Genomic DNA, 21,041 nt, shown 5'->3' on the forward strand with positions numbered 1-21,041 from the left:
GAACACACACTGCTGGCCTGACACCATATTCCACACACGTACACACATACACACAGATAGACCCCCACACACACGCACACACTCCTTCTGTTGCACTCTCTGAGCCATCCCTTCTCTTTGCTCAGAGTGCCCGTCATGTCTCTGCTGTAGAGACAGCGGGAGAAGGGCAAACCGGCTGATCGCCCCCTCTTTCAAAGGCAGACATCACTGGAAGCCCACTGGAATTCCTCTGGAATCCCATTTGCATCCCACCGGAAGGCTGACACTCTGAGACACCGTGGAAACAACCCACAGGCTGGGCTGACCCGTGTCCGCAGGTGTCTCGGCGAGAGCGTGCAGCGTAGTGCAGCCGTTGTGCCCTGGCCGTGTCAGGACTGACGGTCGTGCAGGACTGCGATCGTCAGCCCTGCGCCTGCGCATTACTGTCAATGACAAGGGCGGGAGCTCAACGGGAAGCAACCATCTACGCGTCCATGGATTCGGATCCGTTTGCACTCTCAGGACAAGGACACATGCCAGGACAGCGCAGGGTGAACCAGAGCAAGCACATGCCATGTCAGCGTGCTGCGAACAGGACCGCGGAGACCTGACGACGTAACGGATCTGCCCGACCTCTGCTGCCGGCTCGACTGTCCTGGAACGCCTGATCTGGAATCGGCGGCGAGCAGGCAAGCGTGGCGTCTCGGGAAGGGCGGGGCCTCTCGGAGCGTGCCGAGAGGCTGCGGCATTCGTTAAGTGGAGAACTTAATTGAATTAGTGGTGCGGCAGATCTGTGCTCGGGGGGCCCGGGAGATGCTGCCGCTGAAGACTGAGCAATAATTACGCACACACGGTGTCAACTCCTCCAATTACACTCCTATAATTAACTATGAGGGAGAGAGAGTGACAGACAGACAGACAGAGAGACAGGAAGAGTCTGGGACATTAGGAGCACAGCAGCAAAGATCCTTCCTTTGGGGTGTTCCTCTCTTTCCTGTCAGTCCACCTTAAACCCATGGACGCAAATACATCCTCATTAATGTGGGAGTGGGCAGGGGCAGGACCTTGGGACAGCGCTGTGGACATGCCTGGGAGATGCTCCGGACAAGCAGACAAAGGCTTCATTAAGGAGGCCTAATAAAGTCCCTGCTAGGCTATTATGCCCATAATTAGATTTGTGCACATGATGAATGTGTTGGTCACCGGTCGGTGGTGGGCTGCATTCAGATGTGTGTGTTTTTGGGCATGCGTGTGTGTATGCGTGTATGTGTGACTGTTATCGAGCATACTTCCTACTGCAGAAACATGTCTGCTTGTGCATTGGGGGTATAATGAAACCATTTTTGTGCTCCGTGTGTGTGTGCGTGTGTGTGTGTGTGTGTGAAAGAGAAAGCATGTGTGTATGTTGAAGAGGTGACAATGCCCAATTTGCTGGCTGTATTTGTCATTTCCCAGCTACTCTGTGTCCAGTGCTATTAAACATGACAACGCCTCTATTAACCTTGCTGACCTACATGAATTCACACACACGCACACACACACACACACACACGCACACCACACACGCACGCACGCACGCACGCACACACGCACACACGCACACACACACACACACACACACTTAATCTCGCAAGGCCACCAAAAGCATGCCAGCACAGAACAGGCCACTGCAGCCGAGTGCAGGGCAGAGCTGCTACAGAAAGGGGAGATGTGTGCTTATCATTTAATATTCACGCTGATGGAAAAACAAATGTAACCATCGGACCTTTCTCTAGCATTAAAGAACAGCACACTCATCCGCCATACAGCCCCCCCCACCACACACACACACACAACTACACACATATAAGCCCACCCACACTCCCAGAACACTCACCCACCTACACACTAGCTGACACCCCCCCACCACACACACACACACAACTACACACAAATAAGCCCACCCACACTCCCAGAACACTCACCCACCTACACACTAGCTGACACCCCCCCACCACACACACACACACACACACACATAACTACACACATATAAGCCCACCCACACTCCCAGAACACTCACCCACCTACACACTAGCTGACACCCCCACCCACACACACACACACACACACACACACACACACACATACACACACACAGGTTTAGGAGAGCTCAACTGAAGCTGTAAATGCTGAGAGCAGCTTGTCACCACAACGCAATTACAATCCAATCAGGTGTCAGAGGAAGCGGGTCATCAAAAGGAGACCACTCTCTGACAGCAAACAGCCAAACATGTGCACATATGCCTCCCCCTGACTTTACACAGATTACATAGGATATCAGAGAGAGACAGAGAGAGTGACAGAGAGAGACAAAAAGAGACAGAGTGACAGAGAGAGACAGAAAGAGTGACAGAGAGTGAGAGACAGAGTGAAAGAAAAAGGGAGAGATGACAAGTGAATGAATACGGAACAGCAGAAATGCAGACAAACACTAAATTTGTTCGCTAATCCTCAAAGAAAATGAGAACTTCCCATTTCTCCTGCCCCCAGTTCACCCTGCATTTCTGAATTGGAGGCCCAGCAGCTGTGCCAGGCAGGCAGCCCTGGATCACCCAGTGAAAGGATGGCAGGCACAGTGCTCTTAACGAGCTTAACGATCATAGAGCTCGTTAGAAGACAGCTTGGCTGGTCACTGCCGTAACTACCATGTCATGGCTATTCGACTTGGTTTAGCTGAGCTCACAAACACACATGCACGTGCAAGCACATGAGCTCATGCACACACACACACACACACACACACACACACACACACACACACACACACACAGGAAAATGTATGTATTGCACCTCTCCTCTATATCCCCTATTGTTTGCTCTAGTCCCCTTGAGGATTAGGAATCGTGAGTATTCTTGTCAGACCTCCATGGAACACCTTGTCACATCTTCACGCACACTCTATTGTAGTCACAGAGGAGGTTTCCTGAGTACACACAGGCATATATACATAGATACACCTACAGCACACCCCTGGGAGATTATGTTCTGAGAGAGCTTTTCTCTGTCTCTTTGTGCATATGCGTGTGTGCGTGTGTGTGTGTGTATTACAAATTCAAGATTCCTGCCTAACATTAACAACATCTTCCCGAACCAAAGTATTTCACTCAAACTCTGTTTATAGCAAAGCCTGAATTTGTTTTCTTTCATCTTTAAGTGCCACACAAGTGGAAATTAAGGAAAATGTCCTCTTCCGTGAGAAACAGAGTCTGTTCCAAGTTCTGCTCTCTAAATGGAGTTATAGAAGAACTAAAGTTTGGGAGAAATACCACACTTGAAAACCTGCCCTTATTTCCCCCTATTTATACACCTAAACATCCCCATGTTTATCTGTTTCTCTCTCTCTCTCTCTCTCTCACACACACACACACTCCTCCTCTTCTCCTCCCTGGTTCTCATACTTCTCACCCTCTTTCTCTCTCACAGTCTTCAGTAGGGGGTTCGGCTTCTCTCATTTAAGGAAGCCGCCAAGAACTCCAGCCCAAAGTTTATGTGAAACCGCACCACCCCCCCCAACCTACAGTCTCCTGCCTTCCCAAAAGCCGGAACAACTCCTCATGGTTTTTATTGGGATAATTTCATTCAGTGTCCTGCTCTCTGCTGCTATATGCTGTTGTTTACTCTTAACGTTCATACAGGCTCCGCCCCCGTCGAGCCTGATCCCCACGGCTGGCCCTGCCCCTCCCAACGGCACATCAGCCTACGCTCGCCTCATCCCCCTCTGGGGAGTGCTAGGAGACACGCCTGCGGCACAGCAGGGGCGCCCAGGCGCACAGGATTGTGGGTAGCAGCAGAGGACCGGAGCCGTGGGTAGGTTCAGCAGGTGAGGTGCGGCAGGAAAGGCCTCTGTGAATGCGTGATGTGGCAGCTTCATAAGAACCCCACCTCCACGACATCAATAATTCTGTCTATGCCATCCTCCGTCTCCACGGTGAATGCTGAACAGTCCATTTCATCTCTCCTCCCCCTGCGCATTACACTCACCCACTTTTGTCTTAATGCCCTGTGTGCCTGTCCCTCAACCAGCTTCCAACCTTTTACCTCTCTCTTACACACACACACACACACACACACGCCAACCCATGTTTCCTGCATTGCTAGGGCATATGTACAGGAGAACAAGGTGAAGGGTCAGTTCATCGTATCACGCTGCCCTCCCAGGACCACGACAAGCACAGCTATGAGTCCTTGACCGGATAATCAATGATACACACTAACGCACTCCTCTCTCAGAGAGAGAGAGAGATGGAGGAGGGAGAGAGAGAATGAGCGCTCCATAGAGGACTGGCAGTCTGAGGATGATAACACTTTTATCTTTGCCTTCAGAGCCCCACCAAATGGGCTGCGGTCTCCCGTCTTGGTGAATTACAGCTGATCAATCAGAGATGCCGCTCCGCACAAACGCACTCTCAACGCCGCGCCCAGTTACGACTGATTTATCCTGAGAAAAGAACACAGCAGCCATCAGAGTGTAGGGTCTGTGTTCCATCTTTGCCCCGCCCCCCTGCCCCTCCGCCCCACCCCGTTTAAGTCAGGACGCCAGGCGCACTTTGGGAAGGGCGAGGAGCAGAGGAGGGGTGGTGGGTGGAGTTACCCGCTGCGACAGCAACGGAGGAAGAGGTTGGTATTTACCAGTGCCATTCGTTCATTGTATACATGATTCGACAATAATGCAGTCAATTACTTTATCCACCAGGGGCCCTTTAGTGAAGATTAATTGATCAATATCAGAGAGGAGATAAAGCCAAAACACACACACGGATAGTATTACCTTCAATAATGGCATCACAATTTCCAAGTATTACACATTAGTGCGAACCCACATAACACCGATCACATGGCCAGTCCCCAACTGTACGCGTCAGAGCAGCGAGCACGCCAGCCCCACATTTGTCCGAGGCTTTTGCGTGTTTGCATGTTTGTTTGTGTGATTTGCTTATGGCCCAAAATGCTGCAATTCACATATTTTTCTTCCTAAAACAGCTTACGCTGCTCCGGCGTGCTAATCGCCATCATCATCATCATCATCATCATCATCATCATGATTGCATAGCTATCAGTGTTTGCCTGTTAATAGCCCATACGGCAGGGCAGGGAATGAGCCAGCCAACAGCGTGCAGAGGGCACCAAAAGGTAACGCGGCAATCGCACGGCCTTGCGCCACAACAGAACTGGACCAGGCTGCTAATGCAGTGAAGGATCCTTGAGCAATGGCGAACGGCCCCTGATCAAAAACCTCTGCTCTCTCCTGTGGACAGGCAGGGCGGGGAGGCACGCTAACGAGTCAGCGTTAGCTGTACAGGACAGTACAGGAAGTGATATTAGAGAAGTTAAGTACCTGTGACAGGTAGGCATATGCATGCACGTGTGTGTGTGTATGTGTGTGTGTGTGTGTGTGTGTGTGTGTGTGTGTGTGTGACAGAATGAAGAGGACTAACACATAGAAATTCTGAAATTGCTGTTTCTTAAAGAGAGAGGTATGACATCTCTCCCTCCCTCCATCCCTCCTCCCTCCCTTGTTCCTTCCCACGTGCCCCCCCCCCCGCCAAGATCTACCCCTCTCTCAGCCGCGTTCCTTCTCCCTGGCAATAACACAGACATGGCTTAGGCACCAGAATGCCAGCCTGCCTACCACCATCCAGAGGCCTGTGGGGCTTCCGAGACACATTCCTTTAACGAACACGTATTTGATTTGTCCATTAACGTCCGACCTTCAGTCCGTGGGGCTCAGGCCGAGTGAGGGAGAGGGAGGGGATCCTTTATCTCTCCACTTCATCCCTCGCTTTTTTAGTGGGGGTTAAGGTACGGCAAACTTGAGAGGTCAAAGTAGCGGAATGTCTGGCACATTATCTGGGAGAAAAGCTCTCTCTCAGATCCGAATGGCCTATCTTTAATAGCACTTGGGGGAGAGGGAGAGGGAGAGGGAGAGGAAGAGGGAGAGAGAGAGAGAGAGAGAAAGGGGTGTGTCAGTGGATAGAAAGCTCATCATGGAGACACTGGTAGAGGTCACAGTGTAGGTTGAACATTTGTCAAATGTTATCGCACTGCGCTAACGGCAGGAGAATGGGGAGTGTGGATGTGGGCGTGGTCGACAAAGGGGGAGGAGCCCTGCTCTAGTCTGCACTGGATGACCTGACGCTCTGCATCTGTATGTGTCTGCCTGCCTGCAGTGAGGGATGGGTTACACACACCCATACACACCCATACACAAAAGCATGCATGCTAACATCCACACACACGCATAGGTGTCATACACTTGTGCTGTGTATCCATGTGCAAGTGAATGCACACACATATACACATCAACACAGAGAGACACACACACACACACAGACACAGGCACAGTCAGTCATTCCTCCCAGGGTTTGTACACAAAGTGTTGTTTCTCTAAATCCAGGTCTGACTCACTCTCTTCTCACTAAGTCCTATTGATTCCTCCTTGCAGCCCTGGTGGACAGACCACACACACACACACACACACACACACACACACTCAACATAGCAAACAAGCATAAGCAAAAGCCTAAGGGGGGAAAAGCACAAAGCTGTCAAATGAGATGGTTTATGTCATTTGTTTTGGCCCAGAACAGGGATGTGTGCACATGCTCCCTCCCTTCCTCCCCCCCCCCCACAACCCCCACACCCAAACACCCCCACATACATACACACAAACCCACAACATCCCTGCACACACACACACACAATCTTTTCTTACATCCAATCACTCTTATCCTGTATTCAGCTAAAAGCACAATGAATAAAAATGTGTCATAAATATGAACAATTTTTTGTTTCAAGAACATTTCCCTAATATTTCTTGTAGTATATCAGAACATTACGCTGATAAACTACAAGGACTACAAATTCTTGTACGTCGCTCTGGATAAGAGTGTCTGCCAAATGCCGTAAATGTAAATGTAACTGTAAATGAAAGGTTTTGTAAATGTTAATTGTGTTCATTCATGGACTAGTTTTCTTGGCTATCACAATGTTCTACAAAACCCTCGTAGAACATTATAGTTCAAACACATTTGGAACATTTATAATGCCTATTAAAAAAACACTGAGGTTAAAAGAACATTCAAACACGGCAACGAAAATGTTGAACAATACGAGCTGTTGTATTCCCAATATTTCCTCCCAACACTGCGAGAACCTTCACATAGCCAAGGGTTTTGAGGTTTAGAGTGGCCCCAGGCATAGTACGTTCAAAACAAAGCACATGCATGTGTAGAGGAACTGATCTGGTCTAGTTCCTCTTAAGGTCCCCTTGGAATATTATGACATGCGTGACGCCCAAGTGGGAAGATGTCTCATCAAACACTCCGATTAAAGTGGGTAATTGCTTTCTTTTGGTTGGCCACCGGGATAACAGCAGCGCACAGGCATCCTTCACTGGTTCTTATAAAGGCTTTGAAAGGGCTTGGACGCACCGGGCCTTTAAAGTTCTCCAACCATCTCTCCTACCTGAAGGATCAGTTGCCATCAGCTGCCTTGCCTCCTACAAAATGGCTCCTGTGGAGGTGCTATCACTCACAGTGGAAAGAAGAGGGGGACAAACGAGGAAACAGAACAACAGAGGAGCAGTGGGCGGGAGGCAGGGAGGCACCTCCCCATGCCTCGCTCATCCATCTGTTTTTGAACTTGTCATTCGCCAAATTGGCGCTTCGGGCCACGCCATCTATCTCTCTCCAGGTCCAGCATGGGGAAGTGGGAGGGGCAGAAGGAGGAGCCTGGGGTCGGCTCCACAGCGAGGCTTGGCGTCGCCGCTGCCGGTTCCCTAATCAGATCTGCTCCTGCGATCGTGATTAGAGCAGGATGCAGTCAGCAGGGGGCGCTCACCAACCGCAGCTCATCATGACACGGTGGCACTGATCTTATGTGGCAGGTGATTATCGCAAAGCCCCCTTGAGAAGCAATCACACACACACACACACACACACACACACACATCTATGTTTCAAGAAGGTAGAAGGGCACCGACACACAACCAATTAATTTACTTGTGGCTGTACAGCCATTTTTAGAAATAGCGTGCTCACACACATGCAACACCCACTACCGCCCCCACTACACACACACACACACACACACACACACACACACACACACACACACACACACACACACACACATATACTATAACAAATCAGTCCAGGCAGCCACAGTCTTGCTTCCTCCTTACTGTAGCAGTGGTAGTACTTGAAGGATAGCGAAAACAGTGTGAAGGTAATGAATAGGAAAATGTCTGCAGAACCCACATCATTACTTCACATCAAAGCTTCTCTCCTTCAGCAAGCTGCTTGAAACAGAGAGAAGAAAAACAAGAGAGAACACTACTTTGATCTTCAGCATGCTTCTCTTTGCGGCTCTGGCATAGAAATGATTTTGATACACACTGTATACTCTGTGCGTGTGTGTGTGTGCGCGTGTGTGTGTGTGTGCGCGTGTGTGCGTGTGTGTGTGCGTGTGTGTGTGTGTGTGTGGGGTAGAGGGAGAAGGAGCAGAATGGCTCATTTAAAAAAATAAAATGCACTCAGTGTATTTTTAAATATAATTTTACATTGAAATAAAATGCTGACCATAATTAGCCTCTACCATTAGGCGGTGTATACAGTACAGTATCACGTATCGTGTGACTTAAAAAAAGCTTTACATCAAAGCTCAATGCAAAGCAGGTCTGCAGTGCTCCAGTCCTGAAAGAGATGCGTACATATCCCTTCTGCCCCGGGGGGACACAACCCACTCTCTACACACCCTATCAGCCCCGGGGGGCCACAACCCACTCTCTACACACCCTATCCGCCCCGGGGGGCCAAACCCCACTCTCTACATACCCTATCAGCCCCATGGGGCCAAACCCCTCCCTGTACACACCCTATCAGCCCCAGGGGGCCAAACCCCTCCATAATGCAAAGGTCTGATAAGACAGAGCAGGCAGGTAATCGTATTGTGATTAAATCACAATATGAGGACTGGGCCCAGCCCTGCGAGACAAGTCCAGGCAGTCACCACTACGTTGTGGCAGGTATTGAAAACCGGCGAAAAGAACTGCACTGTGTATATATTGATGTAGACAGGAACAAAGTGAAGCCCCACCCCTTCATAATTCATGATTTCCCTCTAAGTAAATTGCTGGCCATTCTCAGCACGCCCTCCCCCAACCTGTCCCAATAGGATTAGACATCAAATAAGATTATAATAGCCATTCGTCCAAATGTCTTTGAATGAAATGTGAAATAGCTGAGCTGTATTAAATTACACAGCCGTGGGATTGAATTGTTGCTGGCAATGCGGCGGAGCAGCGGCTGTATTTTTTTGGAGCATTGTTTATTTATATTAAGCGTGTGGTGTGTGTGTGGCATGCTTCTCTCATCACCTCCGGGGAGAATGCAACGCTGCAGACAGCTCCTGGATGCCGAGTGCACACCCTCTCCTGACTCCACGCTCTCTGCTCCTGGGCCTATCCAGAAGAGGTCCAGAGGATTCTCCTTACTTGTGTTCTTCTATCTTCTCTCTTCCTCCTGCTCTTTCACTCTTGTTTTGCCTCTCTCTCTCTCTCTCTCTCTCTCTCTCTGTCTGTCTCTGCTTGTTTAACCTCCCTGTGATGGACTCCTCCCTGCAGGAATGTCCTCTCTGTACAACAGATGAACAGACCTTCTCATTAAGAGAGTTATAAATGACTTCAGATGGCACAGTCTGCCACTCACCACAGTGTCCCCCCCATCAAGCCCCCCCCCCCGCAACTCTTTATCTCACTCTCTCTCGCTTCCTGTCTTTCTCCACCTTTTCTCTCTCTCTCTCTCTCACTCACTATAGCACACAATGGGCTGGATGCTTCAGAGGTGTGACTGCACAGATGGAGTGGTGTAAATAAGAAACACACACACAAACCACAAACACACAAACCACAAACACACACACACACACACACACACACATATATATATACACACACACTGAGGACTTCAGACCTTTAACATGTTTAGGTGCAAATTCACAACTCCAAACAAACTACAAGCTGGCATGCTGAACAGAGCTGCAATGTGAGAGGAGCCAATTAGAGTTCAATGGTAATTGAAAGGGAGAGAGAGAGAGAGAGAACGCAACAGTTCAAGAAAAAGAGTGCCAGACTGTTATGGTATGAGATGGAGAAAGGAAACATGGCTGGTGATGTCACGTTAATGAATCCTAACCTTTGCTTTCCTCCATCTCTCTCATGGCTTCTTTCGACCCAAAAGGACGTGTGTGTCTGTGGCCAAAACTAGGCTGATGCAGCAGGTGTGTGTGTCTCACACCATTTACCTGTGGAGGGTATCAGCAGGTGTGTGTGTGTGTGTGTGTGTGAGTATATCTGAGAGTTGCAGAAGACCTCCTTATGTCTTGGCTCCATGGAACTACAGGTGGAGCTGTGGCAAGCCAGTGTGTGTGTGTGTGTGTGTGTGTGGAAACTTGACCCAGTTCACAGTGGGGGCCCTAGACAATAGGACAGCTTGGAGAGTCTGGCCTCATTCAGTGGTTCTCCATCATTATGAAGTACAAAACAGTGCACCCGAGCTTAAACCACCACCTCCTCCCCGTGGAGGAGCACAGGATGTGGAAGGCCAGCCTCCAAGCACGGCAACAGCGCAAAAATGTCACTGAATGATCAACGTCAGCTTCAGAAAGCTCCGGCCCTTTATCCAGCTTGGCTGCTGATTGGCTGCCTCCTCCAGCTGCTCCGGTCCACGGCCTTCCTTTGACAAACTGACCTTCGTCCTTCTTACCCTGGCAGACAACTCTGTTGACACTCGCGTGCATGTAAAGGAATATTAACTCTGTCATCCCACTCTCATGTGCAGCCGCTATTGTGCAAACACCGTGCAAGCCCAGGGACGAGCACTGCGCAAGCCCAGGGACGAGCACTGCGCAAGCCCAGGGATGAGCCCGTGTTATGACAAGTCCTGCTTGAAGCTTTTGCTGGTAATTAATAACCTGACAAGCACTCACTGAATCCTGCTCTCTGTTAGGTAGGCAAAGCTGCATTTTGTTTTCTTTAAACCACATGGTGGACGCCGATAGTGTCTAATTGAATGCTAATACTTTGCCTGCATTAGTCTTCATGGCATCCGCAAACATCAATGCTGCCCCGTCATGTTAATGTCAACACACACACCCACCCACCCACACACACACACACACAACCATCTAAAGCCTAAGGCATTCAAAGATAAATGTTGAAAAGTTGTCTTAAACTACTACTATTCATTTTCCAAAGCTGCATTGTACACAGTGACTTGTGCATGAGTTCACCGCTGCCAGACTTTCCAATTAACCGTGACCTTGGACGAGAAGGGACAGGGAGTGTTGGCGTGGGCCACTCCCAAACATAATCCTGTCGATGAACAGCCACTGGTTAGTATCTCTGTATAAATCCTCAGTGACAAAAGCCCAGCAAGCATGAATAATCTGGTTCGGGTAAAGGCCACAGACTGTGCCCTGCAGGTAGGCTGTAGTTTATGCAACTGAATCCGATCATCAACAAAAACAGAAGCACAGCGGGAAATCAGATGCTCTGCAGTGGCACTCTTATATAGCAGCTCGAAAGGGACTCTCCTCACCCCGCCCCCACCTCTCCTCGCCCCACCCCTTTTCCTCCTGACCCCGCCCCCACCTCTCCTCGCCCCACCCCTTTTCCTCCTGCTCCACTCCTCGCCCCGCCCCACCCCTCCTCGCCCCGCCCCCTTTTCTCCTGCCCCTCTCCTTGCCTCACCCCCACATCTCCTCGTCCCACCCCCTTTTCTCCTGCCTCACTCCTCGGCCCGCCCCCACCTCTCCTCGGCCCGCCCCCTTTTCCCCTGCCCCACTCCTCGGCCCGCCCCCACCTCTCCTCGGCCCGCCCCCTTTTCCCCTGCCCCACTCCTCGGCCCGCCCCCACCTCTCCTCAACCCGCCCCCTTTTCTTGCGTCCCCCCACTTCTTTCTTCCTTCCTCTCCATTAAAGGAGGAGATTTAAATCAGTCACTCTCTGCTGGTTGCCTTTTCCTCTCCATCATTATAAAGAACAGAGACAGTGGGCCTGAGACTCAGTTAACCCTTCATGCACTATCTTTCCAGTTTTTGGAAGATGCTCTTATCCAGAGTGATTTATATCCCTGTGTCAGCAGATGGTGTGTTTGCTCCCTGGAAATCAATGCCATGACATTGCTGTTGCTTCCACCTTGTTGTACCTGCGCTACCAGGTGAGCTACAGTCATTGGTGATGAAGAAAACCTCATACAAATGTTCCATTCACCAAATTCACTACTTCCTATTGTAGCTGCACCTACGTGACACCTATGCTCACTTTGCACTTGATCAGGTGTGTTTTATAGGGCTGTGAGCACATACTGCAGAGGGGTGTTACTGAAGTATTCATACATGTCACTGTTATTGATGGGTTGAGAGTGGTAGGTCACGGAAAAATATCCAGCAATCTGTAGCCTGACCATAAAGAGACAGGGCAGGTCTCACACACCGGGCCTGTCAACAGATGGGATGGAGACACGGCCTGTCCACCTCCAGGGTGTATTTAATATATACATGTTTCTAATAACGTAGGTGGGGAGTGTAAATACCTTAGCCTGGATCCTCAGAGCTCATTTCCCTTTAAGCACAAACAAGCTTTAATACATGCACATGCACACAAGCACGCACACACAGAGAGAGAGAGAGAGAGAGAGAGAGAGAGAGAGAGAGAGAGAGAGAGAGAGAGAGAGAGAGAGAGAGAGAGAGAGAGAGAGACTACCACAAGTTCCCTGCATTGGAACCAAAGAATCAAATTGGATCAAAGAAACCATGTCTGTGGAGAGAGAGATACAGACTTCTGGAATCCTTTTGGTTCCTCTCCAGGTGCGCTGTGCAACCGCAACCTGTCCCTCCCTTGGCTCCCTCTGTCCAGACTCTCACCCAAAACTGGAGAAGGGAAAGAGAGTGAGATGGGGGTAAAGCAACAGAGAAGTAATGAACTGTCTGCTGAAGTGAGCTTGCCCCGAGTGGACGGGAATATTCCCGAACATTATTTTTCTAGCCGTGTGTGAGCTCACATCTAGTATGAGCAGTCTGTTCCCAGCTCCTCTATAGTCTTCTTTCTCCTTTCCATCATACTGATGTTCCCAAGCCTGCTGTCCATCAGCACCTGCTCCACTCCACACACCCGACACTCATCCCGCTCCTCATATCCGCCCTCATGCTGTAGCCTTTGTTTGTTTCTCTTGCCTGATTTTATTTTACACAATTGCATTGTTTATCTCATTTTACCGTGTTTGCTGCGTTCCGACTTTTTTTTTTTTACGACTCTGCTTCAGTTGACCTCTTGAGAGCGCCATTAAACCTCCGCGCGTTACGTGAAGTGCCGTGCTCCAACAATCAACTGGAGGTGGAGAGGTGACAACGATCAGTGGCGTAAACGATTTGATGTGAGTACACTCCAGAAACAGACGGAACCAAAACATTCGCATATGCACGTGGACCTGAAAAATCTGTCACCTGTTCCCACTCAAAGCAAGACATTTGACGAGCATCAGGAACAGACTGTGAACAATGACTGGTACACACTGCCTGGTAAGAAACGCTCCATCACCTCACTGTGACTGCAACAAGCATATCTGATTGACATTTCCAGCCCAGCACAGCTCGGTGAGCCTCTGTGAGGAACCAGCCAAGCTAATGAGTGTGCCAGCCTGATTCAGTCGGAATCTTCTCCTCCCTCCACCTCCACGTCACTTCACAATGATTCGTTCCATTTCCAAGGGACCCTCATTTCACCGACCTGCTCCTCTGAGACGCGCGCCACTTGCTAACAAACATAGCTTCACTGCCAACACGTGCCGTGAGATGGCCAGGGCCCAGAATTTAAGCTCGTTTCTGTTTGTTCAACACGGCATCCGTTTTGTCAAAGCGCTGTTAGCCCAGATGAGTGGACTGCTGGAGTGAGCGATGCCCTCCCTAAGGCTAAGGCTACTGCATGAATAATAGATGTGCTAATGCCTATGACAGAGGACACGAGTGTGTATTAAGGAAGAATGAGGGGATCACAGGTTAGCCCCAGCATCTGAGCAGCGCTGGAGCCTGTGAAATGACCATGTGAAATAAACCCAGGTAACTGGGTGGAGAAGTCCTCGCCGGGGTTTTGCTAACTTCCAGCTGAGGGGAACCATCTGTGCATCTGGCTGCCTCTCCTCACTTCACCGTCGCTGGACTGTTTTTGTCTGCTTCTGTCTTTAGCTGCAGTGTCTTTTTTTGTTGTTGTTTTCAACTATATTTGCTACTCGTATGCCCCCAGCTCCACGCTGGATGTTTTGCAGCTTCCCCTGGCTGCTGTTTGGGTACCATCTCATCACAGCTAGACCGGGCTTCTTTATCTTTATGTCAGTACGGCTTGGTGGCCTACCCTCTAGCTATCTCTGGGATGACCCCCTGAGCTGTGTCCATCCCTCTGACTCAGTGGCTGTACACCAGTCCATGCTGTCACTGCTAGTGGGACAGACAGATGGGATCACTGGAATACCTTTCTCCAAACCTATGAGTGTATTAATTGTGATTCTCTGCATGACTGCACTCTGCCTACTATGGGAAGCCCTACAACCGTCTGCTATTTCAGACTCACTGAAGAAACACCTTTGTTCAGTGAACTTATTGTCGAAGAAAAACCCACGTTTTTCACACAGAGACTTGGCATCGACCCAGTGACTACACGCATCTTAACGCTCGGTGTGTGTGAGGTTATATATCCACACTCAGGATGAAGGGAGACAGGATGGTGAATTTACTGTCGTGTATAGAGTCATACCCTCTGTGAGATTTGAATGCATGGCCCTGGACGCTGCTGGATTGACCCTGTCGCTGTTAATCTACAACCCACCCGAATTCTAAGCTTTCTCTCAGAACAGCTCACCAGGTCCATGTCTCTCACTGGGACTTTAATGTCTGTCTTAGGACAGGCTGCTCTTTGTCAGCTCAGTATGTCTGTACTCAGCTGTTTCAGTCTGACATGTGCAGATTTTCCTACACACACACACACACACACACACACACACACACACACAATACAGACCAGACTTGTTCTGCTCTACTGGTCTGCATATCACATTCTTTTCTACATCTACAGTTGGTGTTTCTGTTCAAACTCATTTGAGCTATTTCCATCCCTGAGACATGTAAGAAAACTGCTATATACCTCTACCACACGGAGGCACACAATCCCCTCACATCTTTTGCCATCTTCACATCTTCAGTCTTCATCCTTCCACATTTTTCTACTAAACTCTTGTGCTGTGTTGAAACCTGGCCACACCAGAAAGGCATCATTTCTGACAGACTTCATCATCCAGACGAGAGTCTTTCCATAAAGTCCTCCATCCGCTGGCTTCAGTCTTGCGTTCCATGCACCTGTAGCCTCTGGTCAGTGTCTTGACTGCCTGACTGGGAAAACTGGACCTACTGTTCACTCTTCAGCCTATGCTGATGACGGAAAGTCGGCTACCTCTCCCATGCGTTCCGTAGAACAGGCGGCAAATCCCAAACTCCTCTCACTATTACCAACTCCTTCATCCTCTTCCGAGATTTTCTGAGCAAAGAAATTCCGTTCGTTACTTCTTTAAAGAAAAACGCAGCAAAATGCACCAGTGCTTCCTCCAGAACAGTAAGACCCTCCTAAGATGCCCTGACACATTTTTTCCCTGACAGCATTTCTTTCACTGAGCCTGCTTTTATCTCTCAGCTAGTCTCTAAAGCTAATGCATCTCCTTGCCTGGTCAATCCTGTCCCATGTGCTGCATTAAGAATTGTCTCTCGCTCATATCCAGGCCTCTTTATTATCTCATTAACATGTTACCTCCTCCCCAGTGCTAAAGAAACTTGGACTTGATCCTGCTTTTCCCATTTCTATACGACTTTCCCATCAGAAGTGGAAGAAAAGGTAGCAGTCAAACAGCTGCATTTCCTCACACTTGCTCACTCAAACATTCAGGCCTTGAACACTCTGTCCCTCCTACAATTTTGCCTTGATTTTAATACTGTGACCATGACTTACTGGTTTCCATCTCTGGCATTATGGGTTCATCTCCTGCCTGGGTCAGAGAATCTCAGTAATTGATATCATTTCGTAGCCATCAGTCTGCCACCTCTAGCATTGCCCTGTCCCTCTTCAAGCTTTACGCGCTGCCCTTTGATCACATCATTCCGTACAGTAATGTCACTTCCCGGTCGGCTGGCGATGCCCAGACTTATGTTAATACTGTGAGAATATCCAGGAAGCTGGTGTGGACTGAGAGCAGCGACTCAGGAACAGTGACATTGGTCTCTCCAGCAAACAGCAAAAACGTCATTAACACATATCCTGAAACAAAACTTTAACCACTTATGGTAATGGCTGATCACCTGTTTAGTCCAGACTTTGGTTAGATAAAGTGCCAGAGAATTATGGGAAACAGTCATGTTGGTGGTCTTGCCCTCTCTTTACATGATCATTCAGGTTTGTGGGCAGTGGTTATGTGGACTACTGATACCTCATGCCTGTGTGACCTTCTGGATCCCCCTTCTTGCTAAGCTGCTATAGTTAGATTTACCAGAATACATGTACCACGTAGCTACTAGCACACCCTTCATACATACTGCACATACTTAAGAATCTGTTTCGTCCGTGTACGTTTGTCCCGCTACGTGACTGGATGAAAGCTGGGGTGTGTTACTTTGGATGCCATGACATCACGCATCTCCAGACTGCATTCTGTCCCCAAGCCATGACATGCTGTCAGTGCACGATGTACAACCCTTGTTCCCCTAGAGCTCCATAATATCGCCATATGCCATAAACATAATACTTATGAACACGGTTTATTTGCAAAGTAGCAGAAAACTTCAACCTGGAAACAACTTTCTGTACTTTGCAAAGCAACTTTGGGTTTGATAAAGATGCTATAAGCATTTTATTTGTCTTTTGACTTATTCTGTTTCTTCTTCTACCTGCCTGGATTTGCTAATTGGCTGAAGTCTGCCTGGATTTGCTAATTAGCTCACATATAAGTAGTTAATGAAAAAACAATCAATTTAGGAAAATACCTCCTCCAACAATAAAATCTTTGCAATACATGGATGGCATTACACAAATGTGTAGAACCATTAAAATGGTAAATTATAAGGGTTTATGAGCTCAATACCAGTACTTTTCAAATACTAGAATAGTGATTCAAATTCCTGTGAAGTCAGTGTGAAGTCTGCTTAACTTACGCATCTCTAACTGGAAACTGTGGTTATCGCTGACCTTCTGGGTCTTGGGGTCTTCCTTCTCATAAAAGTAGAAGCTTCATTTCAAAGGCACCAAGGAGATTGTTGTCCCATTTTACAGGAGCACATCTAAATGGAAGGTGCATGATGTCCATGTGCGCCTGTTTGCAGTCCATGTCCATATGCATTTCCAGGCAGCAAAACTTTTATCCTCGTTATCAGCACTCTTTTGTCTTCTGATTTCCAGACAGGTAAGAAGTGTGATGCTTTCAAGCCTATCACTTTAGAGGTGGCCTATTTGCACATTTCTGTCCTAGGTAATTGGTACCTTAACTAAGCTGCCCAGATTTGAAATAGTTTTCGAGACATTGTCATCTGAATTTTGCAGTGAAATGACCATGTGGGCTTGAAGAATAGGTTGATTAAAAGTGGATTGGTGTAATCCAAGTTATAATCAAGTTATATCCTGATAGATTTTGAAAAAGACAAATCTTAAAATCTGTAGATGGTTGGTCAGCTAGACAGAGTGATTACTATTATCATATTGTATGCGGTCCCCTAATAACCCATTTAGATACTGCATTTGGCCATATGGCCAAAACGATGGACAATCTACGTAGAGGTGGGTGACCTGACAGATGAGAGAGCAGTTGGACCTAATGGATCTGATTCTGTACAACGTGATGAACAAAAGAAGGAGCGTGTTGTGTGTAAAAGCCTTGGCACTGCTGCCGAGTGAAAGCAGGGGGCAAACAAAAGACTGAAGAGAAGGCCGGAAGAGCTGAGCGGGAGTAGAGGAGTCAGCAGAGAGGTGTTCGCGCTCGCTCTCTCTCTCTCTCTCTCTCTCTCTCTCTCTCTCTCTCTCTCTCTCTCCAGGATGGCAGTTAGGGGGCCTCCCGGGGTTCGCCTCTGGGCTTGAAAATGTCCGCCATGCTGTGACGTCAGAGAAGGCGGCTATGGTTTGCAGTTGGACATTGTGCAGAACCGTCTTCTCATACGGCAAGAGGCGGAACCTACGTGCCAGCACGGGGCCTAAGCTACTGAGCACTGAGTCAGGAATATCACAATTGTCAATAAAAACAAGGCAAGACAACACAACAGCACAAGCGTAAAAGGGAAAAGCAGGGGATTAATTACAGTGCAGTAAGTCAGACAGTAATGATTAGACCAGCGTGGTTTCGACCAACCCCCAGCTGCCAGACCATTCGTTCTCAATGAATCTTACAAGCCCCTCCAACTGCCATAAATAACATTAAATGCCTTCTCAGACCATTGACCTTAAGGCATACCATGTGTCTGTCTCATAGATCATCCATCTCCTTGCTCAGCGAAGCTGGAGTGATCCATTCTGGGGTTAATCATGGGTGACCCCCAACGAGGCGTTTGAGTGGAACAGTCCACCGCAGCCAGAACTTTCCTAGCTAATTAAGTTTCTCTCACAGGTCAGTGGCTGTTTGATATGCCATTCCTCTTCAGTGTCTCCCAAGCAGCCCTCTGGGAACATGGGTTTATGCGATCTGTGTGTGTGTGTGTGTGTGTGTGTGTGTGTGTGTGTGTGTGTGTGTATGTATATGTGTGTGTGCGTCTGTGTGTGTGTGTGTGTGTGTGTGTGTGTGTGTGTGTGTGTGTGTGTGTGTGTGTGTGTGTGTGCGCACACTTCGGTCAATAGGCAATACTGCAGTTAGGGTAAGCTGATGTGATTAAATCCGATCCATGTTGGAGAGATGAAAAGACACCTCCACTCATTTGTTTGCATCTGATCCATCCATCAGTGCTGGGAAGACCCCTGGGCTGGCTGCCCACAGAAGAGAGAGAGAAAGAGAGAGAAATCAAGGAAGGAGTGCAGGGATGAGAGAAGAGATGGAAGGGGTACTAAATTGAGACACATTATCGCGTGATATGTGGGGTGTCACTTTACGTGATCGTACACTTTGACTGACAGCCTCATTCCAGCCTGCATGGACAGCATGAGAAAGCCTCATTTAGATTGACAGCAAACTATGTGTGTGTGTTTCTGTGTGTGTGTGTTTGTGTGTGTGTGTGTGTGTTTCTGTGTGTGTTTCTGTGTGTGTGTGTGTGTGTGTGTGTGTGTTTCTGTGTGTGTGTGTTTCTGTGTGTTTCTGTGTGTGTGTGTGTGTGTGTGTGTGTTTCTGTGTGTGTGTGGGGGGGGGGGGTAAGTGTGGGTGCGTGGAAGGTTTTCTGGGCATGTTTATGTCTTAACCACTTATAAAAGTTATTTTCCAGACAAAGACAATAGAAACACACTTTATCATCACAGCTCTGAAACTTGGTGAATCATGGTCTGGATTTAAAAACACAATAAAGAATTTGTCATGCTGATTTTTATTTTGGACACCTAAGGACAGCCCCTTTAGGACAACTAGCAACTCAATGAGAGCCAAAAAGTGAGAAGTTTGACTAGTTACAAAGAAAAAAATAAAACTAAAAAAAATAATATATATATATATAGTAATATAAATTCCAAATTCAGCAAATCAACAAAACAACCTTCAGCAACTTTCAACAAAGTATCACATATCTAGTAGCGGCATACCAGTACTATTGGTGGTACGTTATGTCTTAGCTACTACTGCTGTTGACCATAACATTCATAAGAAAGTACAAACACGCACACCCACACACACACACACACACACACACACACACAGATGCACACACACACACACACACCCACACACATGCATGCAGAATCGTGCACACACACACACACACATCCCTTAAATAATTAGCGTGTGGTATAGAGCTACAGCTATAAGTCAGCGCATACAATAGTCCAAGAGGTCCCCATTCCCTGGGCGGAGAGATAGAGTTACAGGCCTGATAGCATCTGCTGATAGCACAGAGCAGTCAAAGCACCAACCACTAACCCCACCAACCTCACCTTCCCCTCCAACAGCCCACGGCTCCTATTAGACATCTGCTATACACAGCCACACAGCCCCTGGCTGGGAAAAGGTGTGTTTGCGGAGATTTGGTGGGTCAGTATGTTAGGCTGTGTGTGTGTGTCTGTGTGTGTGTGTAACAGAGAGGGAGACTCCACACCATTTGTTGACAGGTTACCTCAAACTTGTGAAACTCTACTCTGTCCTGGCTCCACTGCTTTTCACATTAGCGGTGAACAGTATATTTTATTCATTAGCAAACACAAAAGCTACTTCATATGCTCAGTGTTTACTGTTCAATGACATAATAACATTGCGCTCAACCTTTTCCCTTTGTTTCTGCTTGCTTACCCAAGGTCTACAACAAACACTCGGGCCGTTGGAAACAGCGCTGACAGCACTGTAACACTGGAGCTTCCTCCGTATCTTTATTCCAACCCTTATATGTAGAACCAGAGATGTTAAAAAAAACAAAGAACACCAAGAAAAACAGCACCAACGTGCCCTCGCGTTCGCAACCGATGACGGCGTTGTCATGGCAACAACCCGTGTGTCACATGGGGCAGGCCAGCGTTCCTCTCGCAGAGTGGGGCCGGTTTTCCCATCACGGATACGGCATTTCACCAAGCATACGGCAGCTAACGCTAGCAAAGACAGTTTTGCCCACGACTGTGGTCCGATTCCCGCTCACGGAGCGTTGGGCTTGTCTGGGGCAAAAAAAGAGAAAAAGACAGCGATGTCTGTCTGGGCTGGGACTCACTTGCAGAAGAAAAGTACAAAACGACACTGAACTTGAGCAATTTTAAACAAAGAGCAACGGAGGAAACGGATCGCTAATTAGAGTTCCATCTGGAAGGCGCAGAGGAGCTGGCGCCGC

At 48.3% G+C, this 21,041-nt stretch overlaps 1 protein-coding gene across 3 annotated transcripts in view; it reads right to left on the minus strand.

The window, feature by feature from the left end:
• The window catches only part of kcnd2 (potassium voltage-gated channel, Shal-related subfamily, member 2), a 99,127-nt gene that overhangs the window by 10,659 nt on the left and 67,427 nt on the right, over positions 1 to 21,041 (minus strand). The window lies entirely within an intron of this gene.

This window comes from Electrophorus electricus, chromosome 7, assembly GCF_013358815.1.
Source record: "Electrophorus electricus isolate fEleEle1 chromosome 7, fEleEle1.pri, whole genome shotgun sequence".
Lineage (NCBI taxonomy): Eukaryota > Metazoa > Chordata > Actinopteri > Gymnotiformes > Gymnotidae > Electrophorus > Electrophorus electricus.